At 33.3% G+C, this 12194-nt stretch overlaps 1 protein-coding gene across 1 annotated transcript in view; it reads left to right on the plus strand.

The window, feature by feature from the left end:
* LOC144858633 (uncharacterized) overlaps nucleotides 1-12194 on the plus strand; it is a 322958-nt gene that overhangs the window by 36952 nt on the left and 273812 nt on the right. The window lies entirely within an intron of this gene.

Below are 12194 nucleotides of genomic sequence, written 5' to 3' on the forward strand. Positions count from 1 at the left end.
GCGGAACTTAGGTAAACATTCTGATCAAACTTTTACGGAATTTTCACGTAAGAAGCAGATTCTTTTTGATAGATGGTGTAGTTGGAAGGAGTAAAGGATTAATTTGGAAAGCTTCGCGAGCTTATGCTAGTTGAGGAGTTTAAATCTTGTTCCCCTACCGAAGTTCGTACATATCTAGAGGAGCAGAAAGTTGATAATTTAATGAAAGCGGCTTCTGTTGCCGATTATGTGTTCACGCACAAGGTGGTGGATACCAAATCGGTTTCAAAATCCGTTGATGATTCTAAGGTCTAAAGTCAGAAACTACAGTTAATAGTAGTAGTAATTGAATTTAAGCCTTTCCTCTCTACTGGTTCTGTAGCACTGATCAACGATGTGAATCTGAGTAAAGTTAGAGTCTTAAAAGACACTGGGGCGTCACAATCCCTGATAATAGAATTGGCATTGTCATTTTCGGACAAGTCTTCTGCTGGAGCATTATAAGGAAGGTTATAAGGAAGTCCCACTTCATGTAATTCGGATTGTAACAGATATTGTTGGAGATTTTGTTGTCGGTGTCATTCCGAGTCTTCCAGTATGGGATGTCGCACTCCTTTTGGGGAATGATTTGGCTGGAGACAGAGTGACAGTAGAACCGGTTGTGTACAAGAGTCCTGTTGAAGACGAAAGCACTGTGTGTTTAGAGAAAGAATTATCACATGTGTTTCCATCATGTGCGGTGACGCGATCTATGGCAATTAAAACCATAGATGAAGATGAGAGTATTGACTTAAGTGTTAGTTTTTATGGAGAAATTACAGATCGCATTTCCCAAGAGGCTGTCTGCTCGGGTCCCGAGTCACACACTGCCCAGGCTAAACAACAGTACCCAAAAGTGTGCGATTTCGGTCCAACAGTTCTCAATCGGTCTAGGTTAGTGGAAGAGCAGAGTAATGATCCTGATTTGGTGTCATTTGGTCAGCAAGCTCTTTCTGTAGAGGACCTGTGTGGGACTATTACCACTAAAAATGGAAATGAATATCTATTAACAATAATGTGTGCATCAAGTAGGTTTCCAGAAGCGATTCCTTTTAGGCGTATACAGCGAAGAACGTTGTTAAAGCATTGGTAAAATTCTTTACATGGGTAGGATTGCCTAAAGCTGTTCAGTCCGATCAAGGATCAAACTTCATGACAAAGATATTTAAACAAGTCTTAGAGCAGTTAGGTGTTGCCTATATAAGTTAAAGTGCTTACCATCCACAGTCTCAAGGGGCACTTGAGAGATTTCATCAAACACTTAATAGGAATATGCTTAAAACCTATTATTTTGAATGTGAAAAGGAATGGGATGAGGGAGTGCCCTTATTGTTATTCGCTGTTCGTGAAACTGTACAAGAGTCCTTAGGGTTTAGCCCATTTGAGTTGGTGTATGGTCATTCGGTCCGAGGCCCTCTTAAAATAGTCTAAGAAAGACTGTTAGGGAATGCAGAAGAGTCTGTATCAATACTTGATTATGTGTCTGAATTTCGTGATGGATTAAATCATGCTCGTGAGATGGCTAGAAAGAATCTTGTGAAGGCTCAGTGTAAAATGAAGAGATTGTTTGATAGGAAATCAGAAAAGAGAAGCTTTAGTTCAGGTGATGAAGTGTTAGTTATGTTGCCTCTTCCCAGTCAACCATTATCTGCAAGATTTGCTGGTCCTTTATACAAAGTATTAGAGAGAGTAGGAGAAGCTGACTATGTGTTAGATACTCCAGATAGGCGTAAGAGCGACTGTGTCATATAAACATGTTAAAACCATACACAGCGAGAAATAATAGTGATACGTCAACACCAGTTACGTGTGTTGTTGAAGAGAATTCTGAAGAGTTTGGGCTGATACATGTGTTAAGTTCAGTAATTCAGATGTCCTTGTAAACATTGAAGAAAAAGTTGGTCATTTATCTTGTGATCATAAGGTTGAAATTGTTAGTTTGATATTTGGAAATCTGCAGTTGTTTTCGGATATTCCAGGTCGAAAGAACGTAGTAGTTTTGCTGTGCAGAAATTGTGTTCTTAGGTCATAGGTCATAAAGTTGGTTGCGGAAAAGTGAAACCATTAAGTGCTAAGATTAAGGCAGTCTGTGATTTCCCAGTTCCAAAGAGTAAGCAGGAGTTAATAATGCGTTTCCTGGGAATGGCTAGGTTTTATCGACATTTTTGCAGAAGTTTCTCAATGCTTGTAGCTCCATTAACGAATCTGTTGAAAAAGAAGCAGTTGAAGTAAAATCATATCAACGACCTGTTAAAATAACTATAAAAAAAGATTTAAGATGTTATAGTAAACAGTTATAAGTTTAATCATATAAAACTTTCTTTAAGTAGGGGTGTGTGATGGGTTTGTCACATGGAAGTGAGCCCTCTAGAGAGAAAGAGAGAAGATGGACGACAACTACAACGTGTTTTGTTATATTATTATTGTTGGTTTCAGCCCGTAACAAAAGCGATAGAAGAGACAGAGGTTAAGTAAAGAACGAAAACGTTATTGGGTAAAGTGGTACCAAGGGTAAAGTGTGATAATTTGAGATTAATCCAATAAGGTACTCTAGTCTAGTTGGAATAAGTTAGTGCATGTTTTTGCATACGTGATGGTCAAAAGACGAAGTAGGAGGATCATTAAATGTTGAGGAGGTTAAAGATTCCATAATCCAGAAGACACAGAGTGACAGTTTTTTAAATTAAATTGGGATATTAAAAAAAGGTGAAACACTAAGTAATAAGAGTAATATAACTAGATTGAATCCTTGGATGGACAACAATTATTTGCTGAGAGCAAATGGGCGTTTGAGTTTGAATGAGGCGATATCCTGTGATGTCACATATCCAATCATTTTACCGAGAAAACATCAGATCACTAAATTAATTGTACAAAAATACCACGAGTTAGGAAACCATGTAATAGGAACTAACCATACACTATCGTTATTATCTGAGAAATACTGGATATAAGCGGGTAGAGAAGAAATAAGAGATTGTGAAAGGAATTGCATGAGTTGTAGGCGTAGATTAGCTAAACAAGGAGAACAAATAATGGCTCCTTTACCTAAATGATATAGATTTGTCAATAGGAGGGGTAAGCCCAAGGTAATGATGTCAGATAACGGGACAAATTTTGTTGGGGCTGATAGAGAATTGAGGGGAGTATTAAAATTGTTAGATAAAAGACAAAATTCAAAGTGCGATAGTGGTCCCTGGGATAAAGTGGAGTTTTATTCCACCCATGACTCCACATTTTGGTGAATGTCTGGAAATGACTATATATGGGGTATTAAGTAAAGCCGATATAACTGATGAAGAGTTACATTCTGCATTTGTAAGAGCAGAGGGTATATTAAATTCACATCCATCAACATACCAATCCCCTTCAGTAAAAGATGGTCTAATTACCGAAAACAACCGAAAACAAAATAAAAAAATCTAAATGCCAAACAATTATTTTAATGTCGCCCTCTACTGATGGCTGTTTCTAAAGCTAAGACCATGACAGAGAGAAGACCGCGTGCGCAAAAGCCAAGGAAGACCTTACGAAATGGTAGTGTGCACAAAATACAACTAAAAATTTTACAAACTCAATGATAACACCGTACATTTACTTACTGAATCTATAAACATATTTTGATTTTAGTCTTTCGATTTTTGATCCAGAAACCAACGCATGTTCTCCTCACATTAATTGTGAATACGTTAATCATGATCAATTTAATTATAGATTTTCAAAAGATAATAATACAGCAAGAAATATTTTTTACAAAAAACGCTGCTCGCTTATTGACGTAACAGTTTTAAAGATATATTGTCCCCCTGAATATTTGTTATTTCAAATTTGTTTTTGAATGTGTCATTTTATTGTCACATAATAGTTATTCATGTTAACAAAACAAGTATTTGTGGCACATGCAACCGAAATCGGACATAAGTCGCATTTGTAGATTTGTAGAAACAGCCAAAAACATTAAAAGGTTGAAAAATTACATTTTTTTATTTTTACAATTTTTACCTTGGTGTTTTTCTATTTTGAGACAAATAAATAGATGCATTTTGACATTTTGTGTAGTATGTTGGTTGAAAAGATGGTGTAAATTATGTATGCTTTTCATAAAACGTATCATGTTTTATGCTTAAATTGAAAGTGTTCCATTGAGTTGATTTTAATGAAATTTTGCATAATAATAGAACAATAGTTAATTAAGGACGGTGCGAAGTTTCATTGAAATAAAACAATTAGAATACCATTTTGCTAAGGCGTAAACTTACATGCCCTGTTTATTTTTTTGTTGTTGTACTTAACTTAACTTTAAAAGCATTTTTCTCAAAACACTGATTGTAACAACCAAAACTTTAGACTGAGATATCTCTGGAAGTAGACATGGTATCAAGATATTTTTTCAGAATTTTAAACCTTGGATTATGTAGTTTCAGTATTTGTGGAAATCTCAATTTTGAAAATTGCGACTTATGTCTGGTTTCCCTTGCAGATGCCACATTTACCTGAAAAATGTAATTTAATGCAAAAAATACTTAAGAGCCATTGTCTGTAAAAATCAAAGATTTGGTGGCAGATGTAAAAAAATGGATTTCTGTCAAATTTTTACCATGAATAGACATTTCAATAAAAAGCATATCTACAACATTCATTTTAATTTTTAGCCTCTGTTGCCATGACAACGGTCAATTATCCAAATTTTGATGTTTTTGCCATTTTTCACAGATTTTCTATAGTGAAAAAGTACAAACTTGTATACTTATTTTAACCAAAAATACTTACAGTATACAGTTTTTGTTTATAGCAGTGTAAACAACATGTATTGAGTTCCATTTAATGTAGAAAAAAAAACATTTACAAAATGGAGTGTGGTTGATACCATTATTTTAAAAAGGGGTGTTTAAAAAAAAATTTTTTTTTATAAAAGTATACCTCATAAACGTACCTATAACTTCCAAAGTGGTGTTTTTATATCAATGAGGTTTTGTATTTTGATAGTCAATAGGTTTGTCAACAATAATCATGAAAAAAACACTGGGGTAAATTTCGTACATATGTTTTGTGTTGCCAGGAAAATACGAAAAATACAAAAAAATACAAACAAAATATCAACAAACAAAACACATGAAACACAATTTAAATATGGCTAATCCAATAATAAAATGTATATGTGGCTTGTCATAATGCTACTAGAGTCATACGAATAGATTAGATAAAATAGGAGAATGTGTTGCTAGGTTTATTTCAATTAATTGCCAGAAAAACAGTATTTTGCATTGAAATATTTAGTTGATAATGTTAAACTTTGAAATAATTGCGTCAATGGTTTTTATACATTTTTACATCTATTTCGTGTAAAGAGATACAGAAAGACCTCCAAAAAAATCTGACCTTGTAAATAGGTCATTTGAGGTCAAAAGGGGTCAGAATGCAAAACAGGACAGGTCCCCACTTTACTACAACTATTAATGTTTGATCAAAATTTACAAGATAGTTCATAAAAATTCTCAACAATTTTAATTTTTTACCTATAGTGTTACCTTAGCAACCATTTCTATGTGTAACTAAGGAAAGTAATTTTTTAAAAAAACGTAAAAAATGGCGTTTTTATGAATACAAAGAATTGATTGCATTTGTAATTTTTCTCAATTTTACTTCTACTGCATTCTAATAATCTTAAAGTGATGACAAACTTGACCTTGTAAATTCATTCATTTTGAGGTCAAATGAGGTCAACATTTTACCATAGTAACTGTTTCCATGCGAAAATATTTTAAAAATAAGGGGTTTTTCATAAATACAAAACATTTTTTCTACATAGTTTTACATTTCTACTTTTTGCCAAATTTACTTTAAATACTGAATCCTAATAATCTCAGAAATAAAGTCTTGACAAATCTGAATAAAGGTAAAGAATTGACCTTTAGAGCTTGTGAAAAGGTCATTTGTTGGGTCAAATTATGTCAAGATGTATTATTTATGTTATCTTAGAACCTGTTTCTATGCGTAACTAAGGATAATTGGTTTTTTTAATACAGTTGAACCTCCCGTAAGTGGCCACCCTTGGGACCTGGAAAAGTGGCCGCTTACGGGCGGTGACCCCTTACGGGAGGTTCTGCCGATAAAGGGCAAAAAGCACGTATTATGGCTATACACGAGCCTCTCAATTTTCCAGCTAATTGTATTATTATTTATAATCAGGTGGTTTAGTATTTTTTAGCATTTTCAGACAAATTTTAAAAGCTTTTATCATATGAAAAATGGTCGGTCAAAATCTGTGTAGTTTTCTCATCTCTTCACAGTAATGTTTTTAAAACCGCTTCGAAATAAAGCTAATATATAAAGAAACATGGACCTCTAATTCATAGGTCCATGCAATAAGTATCACATTTTTCGGGTGGCCGATTACGGGAGGTCATTTATCATACAAAAAATCTCATTTTTAGTATAAAAAGGTGCCCGCAGCTGCTTACGGGAGGTGGCCGCTTACGGTAGGTACCAAATGCACTAATTAGATAGGAAGAACAAACAGGCTTTTCAAAGTGCGTCCGTAAAGGGAGGTGGCCGCTTACGGGAGGTGCCCGCTGTAAATAAAATATGGGGTTTTCATGAATAAAAATAATCACAGAAGAAAGTCCTTACGAATATGACCTTGTAAAACGGTAATTTGAAAATGCAAATAAGGCATGCCTGCTAATAATCTACAAATTTAAATTTGTAATTTGTATAAGATAAGTATGAAAAATCTAAAGAATATCTCAATTTTAGTTACCATAGTAACTGTTGCTATGCATAACTAAGGGAAATTAAATAATTATCAGATAATTATTAATTAATAATTAATACTGAATCCAACCATCACAGTAAAAAAAATATAGAATTTAAAACCAATATTTAATATAAAGTGTGATATTTTACATGCTGACCTTAAATGAAATGAAATTTCACATCAGGGCTTCAATATTTGTTATGTAGCATTAACATACCTGAGTATATCATTGACTTTTGATTGGTTCAATTTTGGGGAGGGGAAAGTGGTGGATCCAGGCTTTTGCATTGCAATTTTTAACTTGGGATGGGTGGGGGCTTGGAGAAAGGAGGAGGGGGTGGGATGGAGGAGTGTGAATCCGTCTATTGGTTGGGGCGATGGTAGAGGCAGTGTGGGTGGTGCTTGAATGCATGCATTTGACACTCTATAGTGGATGATCGACCAAAGTGTTGCAGTTTATCTTTTTGTGGTTATTGTCGGGGTAGGGGGTGGTAGTCGCAAGTGGTGGTGGATGGGCATGTGGGATCTGCTTAGGTTAGCAAATAAAAGAAGTAAAAAAATGAAAGAGGAGCTTCAAGAGGAGTAATCTGTTGCAAAGATTAAAATTCACAACGATCTGATAATTTATTCAAATTTCCAGAGGATATAACCTATAAAATGACATTAAAACTGGGAATTACGGAATCTATAATTAAAAATATTATTTTTTTTTCTCACAACACAACTAGAACTATACAAAACATTAAGAATTTTTCTGACCAATGAGTTTCAAATCAGATAATCAAAGAAAATAAAATGTTTTTACTAATATACCATGTTTTTTTTTTATAGAAATGCCTATGTTTCTCGCAACACTGCTTGTAGATTTTTAAATTACCCCAGTATTTTATTTTAGAAATCAATTATTAGACATTAGAACTACCTATTTGTAATAAATCAGCTAAAAAAATACACCACTTTGGGCGTTATGGTGAAGTAAAGTTTAGTTGCATTTAACAATTTTAAAAAAGTGAAAAACACCCCTTTTTAAATAAATGGTATCTCCCAAAGTATGAAATCAAAAATAAAAAAAAAATATGGAACAGGTACACAATGCATTGTTATTATGCATACACTAATTATTTTTTATAATTAAATGAACAAAACAAAAATATCGTTCATCAAAGTAGTACCAATATCCATTTTAAAAAACCTTAAAAAAGGACAAAATTTGTCAAAAACACAAATTTGGCCGTTGCCATGGAAATATACGTGTGAAATAAAAAATACTTATATTTGATTTCTCTCAACACATATATAGCCATGTGCAAAATTTGAAAGAAATCCATTTTTTTGAGTCTGCCACTATTTTTGATATTTCTTTGATTCTTACAGACAATGGCTCTTAAATTTTCTGTCAGACAATGGTTCTTTTTATAAGTGAATAAATATTATTTTTTTGTTACAGAAGTGAATAACTTTTGTATTTGAAGTAAAATACAAGAATTCATACTTTGATCATAATTGTGCAATTGAAATTGAAAAATAGAAAATACTGAATCTGTAAAAGATGATGTGCTTATTAAATAATTTAAATAAAAATGTCTAAATAATATTAAAGCCAATTTTAGACCACTAAACAGACTCAATTTCTGTCACTTTAGTTTATTTTATTGCTAAGGTCTGGGGGTCACTTCATCAAGCCTAGATGCTTCAAGTGTGAACAAATTGTATCCTATTACAAACAAAAACTTTACTATTATATGGACTGTTTTGATCATAATTCAATGATTATAATATCTGTCTAGGTTGAATGTCAAATGGGACTCATTGTAATACCAGACTAGACAGCCAAAATAATGTTTTGATTATTTGACAGTGAATTATTATAATACTGGCCTTAGTTGATAGCAAGAACAAAGTCATTATTTATTGAACAAGATTTTACAGATTACTGTCTACATGCATCTCAGTAATACTGTATTTATCAGAAAATGTTTTCATAGACTCTCTTCTCCCAGACGTGCTTTGGGGTTTGTAATTTGAGAATGACCCGTCCGAGTTTACAAAATCTAAAAAATGTCAGCCTCTAGAACTTCTGCTTGATATAGCTTTTGAATGAGTAGTCCTCTGGGGATATAGCTGGCTAAAGCAGCAGCATAAAAATGATATTTTAAGAATATTGATAATATTAGGGACTATAAAGTATACTTAAAACAAGCTCACGATAAGGATTCACAATAAAAGCTATTCAGTAAAATTACCGTAGTCGATAACGTTTTTATCCTTAATCACTTCAGTATTAACTTAAGTGACGAAAACATGTAAGCAATGTTATGTAAACTCATGCTTTGTTTTTGAAAATCTAAAGACTAAAAACGAAATGTGTTTATAGATTTTGTAAGCAAGTGTAACCTACGGTGTATATCATTGAATTTGTATCATTTTGAGTTGTAGAGTATTTTGTGCACACTACCGTTTCGTAGAGTCCTTGGCTTTTGCGTGCGTGGTTTTCTCTCTGCATGGTCTTAGCTTTAGAAACACCCATCAGTAGAGGGCGACATTAAAAAAAATATTATACGCATTTGGCGGATAACCCCTTGTTATTGTCAGGATCTTTTTTTCATCTTTATTAGTCGTCCTGTTTCTTTTTTTTTTCTTTATTAGTTATCCGCTTAGCGAATAACTCCTTGTAACTGTCCTGTTTCATCATCTTTTTTTTTTTTCTGTATTATTAGTTGTCCGCATTCAGCGGATAACTCCTTGTAATCGTCCTGTTTCTTTTTCTTTATATTATTAGTTATACATATTCAGCGGATAACTCCTTGTAATCGTCCTGTTTCTTTTTTTTATTTATTAGTTATCCGCAATATGCGGATAACTCCTTGTAATCGTCCTGTTTCTTTTTCTTTATATTATTAGTTATACATATTCAGCGGATAACTCCTTGTAATCGTCCTGTTTCTTTTTTTTATTTATTAGTTATCCGCAATATGCGGATAACTCCTTGTTATTGTATTGGATCAATATTTTTTTTCTGTATTGTTCTTCTTTCTTTCTTCCTTTTTTGTGAGTCGCGTTTCTCTAAAATGTGTAAACATAACATTTCATAACTTTGACAACATGTGGACATTTACCTGAAGTTGTGCACCTCCTAGTTTTGAAAGACGTCAGAGTTGTGCCATGTGACTTACGTGCGATTTTATGAATTTCAATGATTGATCATAGATTAAAAACCAAAAGTCATTTTGTATTGACACTTGGTGAAAATTTAAGTCATATCAAGGGCAAACTTTCTATGGATAAAAAATGGCATGTTTCACAAGAAGTTAAAATTTCAAAACTTTTTACACGTTTTATGACATTTTACACATGTCAAAAATTCCCATGCGCGCAAAATTATTTACGCGTAAGGTGCGCACGGAGTATGAAAAACATGTTTTTTTCTCTTGAATTATATTTTTCAAGCCTTTCCTAGTAATTTTGAAAACAATTTAGACCTTTTCCACTTTAAATATATATCGTATAACTTTGTCAGACGACGTTAGAGTCGTGCAGTGTACGCGCTATTTTATGAATTTCGCGTATTTAACATAGATCGAAAACAATATAACAATTTAAATTGAAAATTAGCAAAAGTGTAATTTATATCATGCGCTAACTTTCTGTGGAAAAAAAGTTGCATGTTTCACAGAAAGTTTCGGGCGCACGCGCATTTAAATTCACTAGGTAGTGTGGCTAGTTGAGACGATGCCAGCGTAGTTATAATACGATTGTGTTATATTATTCTACTGTATTGAGAAGTTACACTACTATGTTGAGAAGTTATACAATATATTATCTTGATTGTGGCATGATTAAAAGCCTTCCGTCTTTTTTCTTACATATTATCTCAACTCAAATAATTGGCCAGTGAGGCCGCAGTTACAATAAACATGTCAAGTTTGGTATCAAATTAAAACTTATGTATAACAACACAAACATATGTCAAATATATTTTGAACAATGTAATGACATCATTTAAGCCACAACAATATATACTCAGGTATTAAATAAGTTAGTAAACAATCTTAAAAGTCATACATATTGATATGTGGCATCAAATTAAAGCTTATGATTATATAAATTGCATGAGTGTATAGGAACACACTGAAAACAATATAATGATGTCATTGCAACTACAACCATTTTTATGTTTTATGTAACTATGTAGCATTTTTTGTATTTTCACCGAATCATAAAATTATTTTGATGTATATTTGGTGTATAAATAAAGCGCAAGTACTTTAGCCTGGATCTACGTTTTTGTTATGCATCTAGAATCATGACATATTTGTAATGACACTTGGACCATACTACTTGTGTAGCTTAGATGTCATAAAGTTGTTGTTACTGTCTCTGTCAAACCTAAACTAGTACGACCAATTAAAAGATCTATCTATATAAGAAAGCAAATTACAATCGAATTAATGACCGATTCATAGACTTAAATAACAAACTCACTTCGGAATATGTCAATACTATCGCTTATGATCGCTTATTCCTGGTATGACTTTGGATCTTTCCACAAAAGATGGACTGTTTGTGAAACATAAGTCCAATATATTATTTAATCTGGTTGGTACTGTTACTTGTTGATGTAAATTGTGGTCTAGTGCAATTTCAATCATTGCCCTGCTGGGACCAGCGTTAGAACCACTTGGTTTGAAAAGGAAATTTTCTCAATCGACGTCAGGTAGGTTAAAGTCTCCTAATATCTTTCTCAATGCACAGTCTAGCTGATTAATGTAATCAGTATTGGTTTTTTGTGACCAATAGAACACTCCTACGTATAGAGGAGTTACTCTCTGAACGTTAGTGTTTAAGTCAGTCTCCTCTTTGGCAACCATTTCATCTTTAATGGCTATAAATACTCTATCCCGTCTGAATACTTGATACCGTCTAAAATGTCATCCTCTAGATGGAAGCTACCCTGGATTAACAACACAGACAGGAAAATCAGGAAAGCCAAAAGAGAATACATTCACGAAGCCATAGGCGGAAGCCATAGGCGGAAGCCTTGCGAGTAACAACACAAAGCCCTTTTGGAATTTCATAAAATCCAAAAAACAAGAAGTATTTGGGGTATCAACCTTGACTACAACGGACAGATGTATTGTCTACAACGCTAAGGAAAAAGTTCACAAACGAAGATGTTCATAATATACCATGACATGACAAAATCAAGTATTCCTGACATTCCACAAATCATTATAGGTGTATCTGGAGTACAGAAACTGTTACAAGAATTAAAACCAAACAAAGCTTCTGGACCAGATGCTATTCCAGCTAGAATAATGAAGGAATGCGCTGAAACGCTTCCACCGATTTTGACAAAAATTTACCAGAAGTCATTGGATACTGGCTGTCTTCCAAAAGCCTGGCTAGATGCTAATATCAC

This window comes from Antedon bifida, chromosome 2, assembly GCF_963402885.1.
Source record: "Antedon bifida chromosome 2, ecAntBifi1.1, whole genome shotgun sequence".
Taxonomy (NCBI): domain Eukaryota; kingdom Metazoa; phylum Echinodermata; class Crinoidea; order Comatulida; family Antedonidae; genus Antedon; species Antedon bifida.